Below are 12,648 nucleotides of genomic sequence, written 5' to 3' on the forward strand. Positions count from 1 at the left end.
CATCATAAACTTTGAAGATATGGTCAATCTATCCTACCCATAATGCATTGCATGCAAGACAGTACCACAAGTACATTCAACTAGCCATGTCCATGTATACAATTAGTAGCTTTGAAATGTGACAAAATAATTATTATATTAATTACAGATTAGGTTGTACTCTGTGTGGAGCTGAAGAAGGGAAATTAATAGAAGGTCTCATATAAATGTGAGATGTGCTAGTGAGTAAAGTAACCACTTCCAGCCTTATAGAGGACATAGCTTGTGTTCTGTCTATACCAAGTCTACTGACCAATGAAAAGCTACCATTTACAAAGGACAGGGACAGGAGCCAATTGAAAAAACGGAGCTGACTTTTGTTTTGTTTTTGTTTGCAGTGAAATAATTATATTTGATTTTACAGTATTGTCAATGGTATAAAAAAGCAAAATTTAAAAACATTGTCATTTTCAACACCAACTGCTCTAACTTTAACAAATTTGAGACCTATTGCATTGGAAATGCAGTTGTTCTTGCATTTGTTGGAGTTGGTGTTACTGGCATTATAAATGCCAAATTCTTTTTTTATCTAGACACATTGCAGGGTGCACTACCATAAGTGGCCAAAAGAGGTCCCAGGGAACCTCTTTTGGCCACATATGGTACTGCACCCTGCAGGAGATATGGTAAATCCACCCTACCTATAATGCATTGCATGCAAGACAGTACCACAAGTACATTCAACTAGCTATGTTTATATAAAAAATGAGTCGCTTTGAAATATGAAAAAAATTATTAATTCCTGATTAGGTTCTACTCTGTGTGGAGTTGATGAAGGGAAATTAGTAGGCGCTCTCATATAAATGTGAGATGTTCTTGTGAGTGAAGTAAGTACTGCAAGCCTAGCTTAGGACCCGTTTAGCGCACAGGCTTGATAATATGCCCCTTAGTCCTTTGAGGCTATAATTAAGATCTAGGGAAACAACACATGTAATAGGGGGTGTTCTCATGAGCAGTTACATGAAGAAATAAGGCATTTATTAAGGAAGGACTACTAAGCCTATTGTTGAATGAAAAGCCACCATTTACAAGACACAGGAGCCAATTAAAAAGATGGGCAGAAAGTGGGCGGAGCTTCATTCACATATTCTCAATACAGCATGTCTCGAAGAGACAGCGCAAGTGCTGCCTAGGCAAGACTTAAAAAGGAATAAAATTACTAAAGCTAGCCCTTGCTTATTTGTAAAACCTTGAAACTATATCACAAATCCAACATACTGTAACCTATTTTAACACAAATTAATTTAATGCATAGGCTTAGTCTGTTCTTTCTGCTACAAATAATATTCAATTTTCTCAATCATTTTGGAGATGCATTAGAACCCTTTAACTTCTTGCATGGCATAAAATGCTTTCACTAGCAGACACCCATCATGGCTACTTAATTGAGCCATACATTAAGCACATCCGTCACAGGTGGCTGCATGCGTCCCTCCCCTGTCATTATTTATGTCCTATACATCAGCTCCAGTGGGGACTAGTGTGCATTGGCCACAGAGGTGTCTCAAAAGCGAACGCCTTTTACTCGTGGACTCGTACAGAAAAGAGGAAACACTCCATACATCATGACAGACCATTAAACTCTAAAATGAGAATGACATTTGCAGCAAGCAGTGCCTGAGGTGGGCTGGCCCATTAACCCTTTAAAGTGATAATAGAGTTACTAAAACAAGGGCCTTGCTCCATTGGCACCACTAATTAACCTAATGTATGTATTGTATGTGCTGGAAATGATCATCTTATGTGAGGTGTTGCCCCAGATTGTTGCCTTTTGTAACTTAATCCTCCTTTGTTGGCCATGAGACTCTCAATCAATCAGTCAAATTGTTCTTACATAGCGCAGCTTATCACCCGTGAGGGCATCCAGGTGCCGGGCTGTCGGTCTCAGTCAAAAAGCCATGTCTTGAGTCCCTTCCTGAAATCTGCTAAAGAGGGGGTTGTTCGAAGGTGGAGGGGAAGGGCGTCCCAGGATTTGGCGGGGAGGTGGGAGAAGGATCATTCTCCAGTGCAACAGTGGATGTGCAGTGTCTGTGTGAGGGTCAGGTGAGCGGAGTGTAGATTTCTGGGTGGCTGGTGGAAATTCAGGCGGTGGTTCATGTATGCCAGTCTTTGGTCATAGAGGGCTTTCCAGGCGTTAGTCAGGAGCTTGAAATGGCATCTCTTCTGGATGAGAGCCAATGGAGGTCTCCCAGGTGCTCGGAGATGTGGATCCTTTTGGGTTATGCACACTTTACATCTGCTAACCAGTGTTAAAGTGCCTGTGCTTTCCATTTTAAACATGATTAAAAATTGGCATATACTTAATTGTCACATTTAATTTACTTGTAAATTCGTATTACACAGTACAGCATGTATCCAGGAACTGTAACTTAAATGCTTCTAGTTGATTGCAGCACTCATAGGGCTAGGTGTATGAAGCATTACCAAATTAGTAATGAGTCACAAACTGGTTTCCAACCACAAGAATGGCATTTCCAAATGACCAAAAGCATTTGTCACACTATTATCGGAACTGACAAGTTACCAAATCGGTATTATAGCGACCAGAGTTTGTGAGTAACTGTAACCGATTCCCAAATACCGAATCACAAATAGTATACATCAACTATTCGCTAATACGAATAGTCACAAAACGTGGATTTAGCATGTGCAAATTATCACCAACTCTAAACAGGTGGTAGCCAGGTGCAACAGATATAAAAAGGCCACAAATGCATCAGGATGTTTCACAATGGCAGTGCAGGATGTGGATTCTCAATGCCCTGCAGAGAAGAAGGAGGTGACAGGAACGGATATTCATAATGAGGCTGACACTCTTCCAACAAACAGATGAGGACATTTTTGATAAATACAGGTTGAGTAGTGCAGTTATTTCAGACCTAATTGCAGAAATAAGGCCTCGTCTTGAGAGAAACACTCTCAGAAGCATTGCTATACTGACCCATGTGCAGTTACTATTCTCACTCCGCCTTTTAGCCTCTGGGAGTTACCAAGATGACATTGCTGCTGCAGGTGGGGTATCACAGAGTGCCCTTTCTAGGTTTTCTAATAATTTCCTAGAAGTGAGGGTACAGAGAATATGTCATCATATTACTTTCCCCAGCACAGCACAGGATTGCAGTTAGCAAAATTGAATTTCAGGATGGTATTGGTTATATTGATGACACCCATGTTCCAATATGTTCTCCCTCTTACAATGAGTACATATTTAGAAACAGAAAAAACTGCCATTAACTAAATATACAAGTGGTGTGTGAAGCAAAACATGTCATCACAGATCTCGTAGAAAGTATCCTGGCAGTACACATCACACTTTCATGTTCAGGCATAGCGGAATTTACTCGTGTCTTCTCAGAGAAGAGTTTGAAGGTGGCTATTTACTTGGTAAATACGGCCTATGTATATGACATAAATGTCCTATATGTTTAAATTGTATATACATTTTAACCAGATTCCCCAAATGTTTTGTAGGTAACAGTGGGTATACCCTGAGGTCATGGATATTAACATCATATCTACATCCATCAAACCAAAGTGAGGTGCGCTACAGTCCAGCACACAAATGATCTGATCTTTAAAGAAAAGGAAATTTGGTGTACTGAAGAGTAGATTTTACTATCTGGACAAAAGTGAAGGTGTCTAGCAATATACCCCATAGACAATTTGCAATTCTCCGCAGTGTGGAGAGTGTAGAGTTTATCTCTGCTAACATTGAGTGTAGAGTTTATCTCTGCTGACATTGAGTGTAGAGTTTATCTCTGCTGACATTGTAGCGCTTTGTTGCTCCTATTACATTCGTATCGCATTTTCTGTGCCCTGCTCGCATTCATTTATTGTGGCTGCTGGTGGTTTGCCTGAGCGCTTTCAGTGCATGACCCATATCGCTCCTGTGCAACACGTGGAGCTTTTATGTAAACTCGCATTGCCTGGTAGCTGTAATTGTGCCTGATTGTACCAGTGCCCACATCTGCGCTATTTCCCTATCTGTGACCCAGTCTCGTCCTTTTGCTTCATTTGCTGCCATTTTGTTGTTGTTTTGTTCCTATCAGCCCGCCCCTCCACCCCGCTCCCGCCTCCCAGCTGACCCGCCCTCGCTCCGCCCCCTACACTATCCACTTATGTCAGTTGCACTTGCGCGCAGCGTTCACACGCTGCGGACGCGCCCCATGCGCACCGAAGGTGCGCCAAAGGTAAGCCCGTCTACGCCCGTCCGTGCCTGGACCGTGCCCAGCGCCAGACCCCTTGGTCCCCGCAAACCGCACTCCTCCCGCTTAACGTTTGACGCCGCCACCCTCCTAGCCCTCAACCCCGGACGCACACCTCAATGCTTCGAAGCTGCCCCAGGATGTACCCACGGTCCCTTCGCCTGCCACTCCTGCAAATTTACCAGCATCAAGACCCATACCACACCCACTAACCCCAAACACAGCTCCGACTCCAACCAACTGAAGTGCATCCTGCTGAACACCCGCTCGGTCCACAGACACGCCACCGAACTCTGGGATCTCCTCGACACTACATCACCGGACGTCGCCTTCCTTACTGAAACATGGATGAACGCAGTATCAACATCCGACATCGCCATTGCCATCCCGGACGCTTACAAGATCATCCGAAAAGACCGCACCATCCAAACAGGAGGAGGCATCGCCATCGTCCATAAGAACACCATCAAAATCACGACCAGCTCCGACGATAACCTCACAACCGCCGAACACCTCCATTTCCAGATCCACACCGACCCCAGGACCACTCTCAGAGGCACCCTCATCTACAGGCCTCCAGGAACCCGTAAACAATTCTGCGAAGACATCACTGACTTCATCAGCCCACATGCCCTCGCCTCCGAGAACTACATTCTACTAGGAGACATCAACTTCCACCTGGAAAAGAAAAACGACAGCAACACCACCACCCTCCTCAACAACCTGGCCAATCTCGGGCTCAAACAACTTGTTGACACCCCCACCCATGTAGCTGGGCACACGCTCGACCCAATCTTCACCTCCAGCAAACACATCTCCTTCGAACGCACCACAGCTCTCCATTGGACGGACCACACTTGTGTTCTCTTCAGCTAAAAAAACCACCTCAACCCACAACCCCCCACAACCTATTCCCCGAAGAAAATGGAACAAAATCACCACTGACCAACTCCTCACATCGCTCAACCAAAACCCACCCGCCCCTCATCGGACCCAAACCAAGCTGCCATCAAATTCAAATAATGGATCAATCACAGCGCTGACGAATTAGCGCCCTTGAAAAACCATCAAACCAGACAAGACAGCAAAAAAGCCCCCTGGTTCAACGATGACCTTAAGAAATCCAAGAAGCTATGGCGCACCCTCGAGAAAACATGGAGAAAAAACACAACCACCGACAACATGACCACCTTCAAGGCAGCCACCCGCAAACACCACCAGCTGATTCGATCCACCAAGAAATCAGCATTCAAGAATCGACTCGACAACAACGCCCACAACAGCAAGGAACTATTGAACATCGTCAAAGAATTCACCAACCCCACCGCAGCCTCAAACGACATCACTCCCTCCCAAGACCTCTGCAATTCGTTATCCTCCTTCTTCTACAACAAAATTGTCGACATACATAACAGCTTCGAAAACAGCTCCAACTAACAATCCTCTCCACCCCCATCAGAACCTAAACCACCCTCTAACAAACCTCAGCGCCTGGAACCCAATCACCACTGAAGACACCATCCGCCTAATGAATTCCATCCACTCTGGCTCGCCAACCGACCCATGCCCCCACCACATCTTCAACAAAGCAGACTCCATCATCGCTTCCCATCTTCGTGATGTCATCAACTGCTCCTTCAACTCTGCTACCTTCCCAGAAAGCTGGAAACATGCCGAAGTCAGCGCCCTCCTGAAGAAACCCACAGCAGACCCCTCTGAACTTAAAAACTACCGCCCCATCTCCCTCCTCCCATTCCCAGCCAAAGTCATCGAGAAAGCCGTCAATAGCCAACTTGCCGCCTTCCTCGAATCCAACAACTCTCTCGATCCCTCACAGTCCGGATTTCGAGCCAAACACAGCACCGAAACCGCCCTCATCACAGCAACAGATGACATCCGAACACTACTGGACAACAAAGAAACAGTGGCCCTCATTCTTCTCGACCTCTCCGCTGCCTTCGACACAGTCTGTCACAGCACCCTCATACAATGCCTCAGCAACATCCGCATTAAAGGGAAAGCCTTAGATTGGATCATCTCGTTCCTTGCCGGGAGAACCCAGAGAGTCCGACTTCCCCCATTCAAATCAGAGGCCACCGAAGTCATTTGCGGAGTACCACAAGGATCATCACTCAGTCCCACCCTCTTCAACGTTTACATGAGTCCACTCGCTTCCATCGCGCGTCATCACAACCTTAACATCATCTCCTACGCCGACGACACCCAGCTGATCCTTTCCCTCACCAAAGACCCCAACACCGCCAAAACCAACCTTCACGAAGGCATGAAAGAAGTAGCCGTATGGATGAAAAACAGCCACCTAAAGCTTAACTCCGACAAAAGACAAAACGGAAGTGCTCATCCTAGGATCATCCCCCTCCGCCTGATACGACTCATGGTGGCCTTCGGACCTAGGTTCTGCACCCACAGACCACGCATGTAACCTAGGCTTCATCCTAGATTCCTCCCTCTCGATGACCAGACAAGTCAACGCCGTCTCATCCTCCTGTTTCAATGTACTTGGTATGCTCAAAAAAATCTTCCATTGGATCCCCACCGAGACAAGAAAGACCGTCACCCACGCATTGGTTACGAGTCGACTTGACTACGGAAACACCCTCTACGCCGGAATCACAACCAAATTACAGAAAAAACTCCAACGCATCCAAAACGCATCGGCGAGACTCATTTTGGACATCCCTCGCCAAGATCACATTTCCAGCCACCTGAAAGACCTCCACTGGCTTCCCGTCAACAAGAGAATAACATTCCGTCTCCTCACCCACGCGCACAAGGCCCTCTACGATCTAGGGCCCGAATGCCTCAACACTCGACTATCCTTCTACACTCCCTCCCGCCAACTTAGATCCTCCAATCAAGGTCTCGTCGCAGTTCTGCGAATCCAAAGATCCACCATGGGAGGCAGATCCTTCTCCTACTTGGCGGCCAAAACCTGGAACTCACTCCCCACTCACCTCCGCCTCACACAGAACCCCATCTCCTTCAGAAAAGAACTTAAAACCTGGCTATTCGATAAATAATGAACCCCCTCCCCAAGCGCCTTGAGACCCTCTGGGTCAGTAGTGCGCTTTAGAAATCCTTGAACTTGAACTTGAACTTGATGTGAGGTGAGAAGGGTTTATTTAAGATACGGGTTACAAGGGAGAGCACAGATGCAGGTCCTACCCAGAGGACAACCTTCCTCAACTGACACACTACGGTAGATTCCATACTAAAATGCAGCTATGTAGCATCCTATGTCATAATACATCTGACACTAGGATACCACACACCTTCCCCCTTGCCACATTAAGAAAAAACAAACAAGACCATTACTTCAAAGATCAGAAGAACAACAGAAAAGAACAACCAAATAACAAAGAGAAAAAAACAATAATAAAATGGAGAGTTACTCTGCTACTCCAAAATCCTTTAATTTTGCAGGCATGTTAACTAGTCTCCCAGACTTAGTAGTCTTACCATTTCTCACCACAATGGGTACTCCCACCCCTCTGAACCACCCACCAGATGCAATTTCCCAGAATCTCCAGGTAATTCAGCGGAAGAAGGAGATGCTTTATTTGATTCATCTTGGAAAGATTAATCCCACAACCAGCGTTTGGAGGAAACTCCACCCTTGTCCTTCCAAGACAAAATACTGCTACACTTGGAAAGTTTACTAAGATGCCAAATTCTTCCATCACTTAGCTTTGCCGAACACTTATACATTTCTAGAACCTTGTAGGGGGGAAAAAAACTGGCCACCGCCCTTGCGTAATTTACCCCTCAGCATCACACATACCTGATCACCTTCTATAAGGAAAATTTCCTTAAACAATTCCTCTTGTCATTATATGATTTATACTTTTTCTGAGCCTTTTCCAAATTACACCTAACAACAACAGGCGACCATTTAGTCTGATACTCCTGGGACATCCACACAGAATTGTCCTTGTTGTATGGCTCTCTCCCACTCTTAATTTTGAAAGGACTGTACCCCATTACAGTAGGAGTGATTCTGTAAGCCCAAATCAGTTTGTCCAACCCCACTTTTCAATTCTTCCCTGCATTAATTGTACTCTGCACACTATCTATAATTATCGCGTTAAAACGTTCAACTGCACCATTGCAAGCCTGGTGATAAACAGGGGTTTTCTTTTCCTTTATGCTATTCCTTGACAAAAAATAACTAAAGTTGGCCATTAATTGTGGACCTTTTTAACTTAAGAGTGACTTAGAGATACCTTCTCTAATGAAGGTTTTCTCTAAAAACTTCACCTCATCTGCAGAATCAACCCTCTCCAGTACTTCCAACTCTGAACTTTTGGGATATAAATCAAAAAGTACTAAAACACTCTTAGATACTCAATTTGTATGCAAAATGGGTCCTAGAACATTAATAGAAAATTACACCAATGCTCTGAAGGTAACTCTACAACCCCTAAGGGAGGTCTAAGCATTTTGCGGGACTTGTCAGCCTAAGCACACAAACTACAATTCTTCACAAATTGTTCTGTCTCCAAATCAACTCCAGGCCACCAATAGAACAACTTCACTCTCTGCTATGACTTAACAATACCAAGCTACCCTTTATGATTAAGTTCCAAAATCTTTTTATGTAACTTACATGGAGGAACAACTTTATTGCCTCTCATAATAAACTCCAAATCAGAATCAGACAACTCCTCTCTCAACTCCCAACATTTCTTACACTCCTCAGTAAGATAGCACTTAATAGGCCATCCCCTCAATATATACTCCTTGATTTCCATCAAACGTTCACCCTTGGCATACCTAGACTGCCAATTTCCTTCAGAGATAGCAGGACTATCTGCATTCTCACTAAATACCCATGCCACACTGTAGTCATCCCATTCATTCCCACTCGCAAAGGTGTCACCATTCAGAATGGGTGATCTACTCAGGTAGTCTGCTACATTGTTCTTTTTTACAGGCAAGTATACAACCTCGTACGCATAATCCAATAATTTGAGAGACATTCTTGCAATGTGTGGGGGAGCTCTTTCTGTTCCCTCAGTAGTTTGTACCTCAGCCAAGGGTTTGTGGTCAGGATGAATGGTGAACTTCGTTCCCCATAAGTACTGTCTAAATTTTTCAGTAGCCCACACATATGCCAACATTTCTCTCTCAGTCACCAAATAGTTGGTCTCAGGCATAGTGAAGAACCATGAGGCAAATGAGATAGTACTTTCTGTTCCAAATACTTAGACCAGAACCGCCTCAACCCTCTGCTGCTAACGTCAGTGGTTAAAATAGTGTGGGATTTTATATAAAAGCCTTGCAAAGGAACAGCATTACATATATCATTCTTGATACAGAAACATTCCTTCTGCAAATTTTCATCCCACACGAAATCTTGACGAATTTTCAAAAGTTGTCTAATCCCAAATGCTTACTGAGCAAAATCCTTCAAAAACTTCGAGTAGAACTCTGCAGAGCCTAACAATGACTTAACCTCATCTTTCCTATTAGGAGCTAGAGCATCCTTAACAGCTTTAATTCTCACTTTTGGGAAACACACCTGTATAACTTACTTCATGCCCTAAATAGGAGACAGAGGGGTATGTGTATAAGGAGTTAACTCCACCTTAGCAGCACTTTTCCGACAGTTTTGCGGCAAGATTTTTATCGCCTTGTGTACAAGCTGCCGGCAATCACTGTTAGAGACAGTTTTCCTGAGAAAACGTTCATTCTAAAGACCGCCACTTCTGTTAGCGATAATGACATGCAAGGGAGGTGTTCCAGTGCAAAAACGGCCGCTAACCCCACTTCATGATATTTACAAGGGGATTCCTGAACTTTGGAGGACCAAAAAAAGTGCAGCTAACTGCAGTTAGAGGTAATTTTTTAAGACCAGAAAATAGCTGGTATTAAAAATGGAGATAACACTTGGTGCCTCTTTTCAGCAGGTTTTGGTACTGGACAGCACTGCAAGCAATGTTGCTGCGCTGCCCTGCAACAAAACTAGAGGGCAGGAATGTGCACCATTATTAAGATAGTGCGAATTCCTGGGCCTCAGTCATGAAACGTGTTGAAGCGCTGCAACAAGACAGCGTTGCAACACTTTTCACTACCCCCTTCTTGCAACACCATGGATGCGCTATATTCACTGGACAGCACTCCATGACCCATGTAATGACAGATACGTCTGGAATCCTGAAATATCTGTCTGCGCTAAATTCACTCATTACTGCAGTCATGTCACAACCATGATGCAACTCCAGCAATGCATGGAGACAGCCTAACCCTGTGGCACTGCGTCACCCTTACCCCTGCCATCAGTCAGGCGTAAGGTACTGACGCAGTGCCGTTCTTGAGGGTTGCCAGGGTTTCGGCGCAGTTGGAGATCCATCGGTGGCGGTTGCGCAATGCGATGTCATCGTCTGTAAGCATTGGCGGAGTGGCGGTGCAGAGGGAGTTGATGAGACGTTCTTTGATGGCCTTGATCCAGCTGTAAGGGGGAGGAATGATGGCGCTGGGGTACAGTTGGCATGGTGAAGACGTGATATATACAATGATGGCCGGTCCAGGAGAGTCCGGTGGTGTGGCTGTAGTTGAAGTTCCCGCTGGCGAAGGAAACGTGCTCGACTGTGTGTCCTGCTATGTGGCTTGCTGCGGTGACTAGCTGCTTGAGTCTGATGTTGGGGAGCTTCCCCAGGAGTGGGCGGTATTCTGGTCACTGGGATTGTCCAGGTGGAACTTGAGTTCACAGAGTAGGATGTTGTTGGTGAATTGGAGAGCCTGGGGTGCAATGAGGTCTACAATGGTATTGGAGAATGGGGGTCAATGGCCCAGGGGCCTGCAGATGATGGTGCCGCAGAGGATGGGCTTGGTCCAGATCTGGACGTTGAGGTGTTCCATGGTCACCGTTGGGTCATTAGAGTGTGTGGTCAGTCAGAGTGTGCTTCTTTAGGTGATGGCAAATGCCTCCTCCTGGATGGTCGGGGTGGTCTTTGTGGGTGATTCGGTAGCCATCAGTGATGGCGATGGCGATGTCCGGTCTGGAACAGAGGTTGGTCCTCGCAGGTGATGTGGCTTCCAGGGTTGATGCAAGGAGGGTTCTGGCATCATAGCGATGGAGTGTCCAAGAGGAAGGGTGCTTGGTGCTGAGCCATTCCAGGGGCAGACGAACGCAGATGGGCTTACCTTTGGCTTGCGGGCTTACCTATGGCTTGCCTTTGGCACGGGAAATGTCATTACAACGCAGGCATTACATTGTAATGCCTGTACAATGCAACCCCAACAACGCAGGTGCATTTACATCGCATTCAATTACAATGCAATGTGAGGTCAGTAATGGGATATTTTTAGGTTTTAGGGTGGGTATGGGTTTCGGGTGTCGGAGATGAAATTTGGGGTGTATTATGAGGTAAAATATGAAATTTGTGGTGTGTTTTGGGGTCAATTATGAAAATTGGGGTGTGCATTTGGGACAAATATGATTTTTAGGGTGTGTTTTGGGGGCTCAAAGAGGAATTTTAGAGTTCAGGGTTTGCTTTGGGGTGCAAGGGTTAGTTTTAGGGTTGCACTCACTGAAGTGGGAATAGTAATATTTACACCTCCGCTATCCACACCTTCCCTACTGTTGCAATATACCTAGTATTAGTATACAACCTGATAGTATGTGTCATAACTTCATATATCGGCTGCCATTGAGAAGTGCTGTGGGGAGGGGACTAGACAGCTTGGAGGAGGGAAATGCTGGAAAGGATACTGGATGTGGCACGGATGCGTGTGTGTGTATGTGAGCAGGTGTTGTAAATATTTCAATGAGAGAAATCTTACCTCGAGGCAGGGTCCCGTGTCTTGTTTGCTCCTGCTCTCCTGAGTTTGTTTGCAGGAACAGGAAGTAGGCGGCCAGGCTCCTTCCCCTAAGCCAATCACAACGCTGCAATGTGATGTTGGGATTAGTAATTGGAGCCGGGACAAGGCATTCAGCCAGGGGCTGAGGGTGTGGGCATGTTCTCCATGCAGGCTGTAATGCAGCCTGCATTGAAAACAGGACAGTGCTACGGCTTTGGGCAGCCTGTGTGGGCCGACCAAACAGTCATTGCGCACTTGGCTAGGCATGCCACTCCGCCCCTGCCCTGCTCCGTCAGTGGAGCAGCCCTACCCACCCTCCCGCCCGCAAACGAAACATAGCACGATTACATCAGAAAGTTATCATCATGTGATGATTTTTCCTCTTCTTCCACTGCTTGAAAGCAGTGGGATGATGCTCTTCCAAGCACTTTGCTGGTGAATGCTGTAACCCAATCGGATTTTTGGCTGATTCCTTGCAGATAGGGAGTAGCGCAGGCGTTGCAACCGAACTGCGGGTGTTGGTCTTAACCTTTGGTGGTCCGGTCCTGATCCAAATTCTGGGGTTATCCTGTCCTGATTT

Source organism: Lissotriton vulgaris, chromosome 6 (genome assembly GCF_964263255.1).
Source record: "Lissotriton vulgaris chromosome 6, aLisVul1.2, whole genome shotgun sequence".
In the NCBI taxonomy this organism is placed as follows: Eukaryota; Metazoa; Chordata; class Amphibia; order Caudata; family Salamandridae; genus Lissotriton; species Lissotriton vulgaris.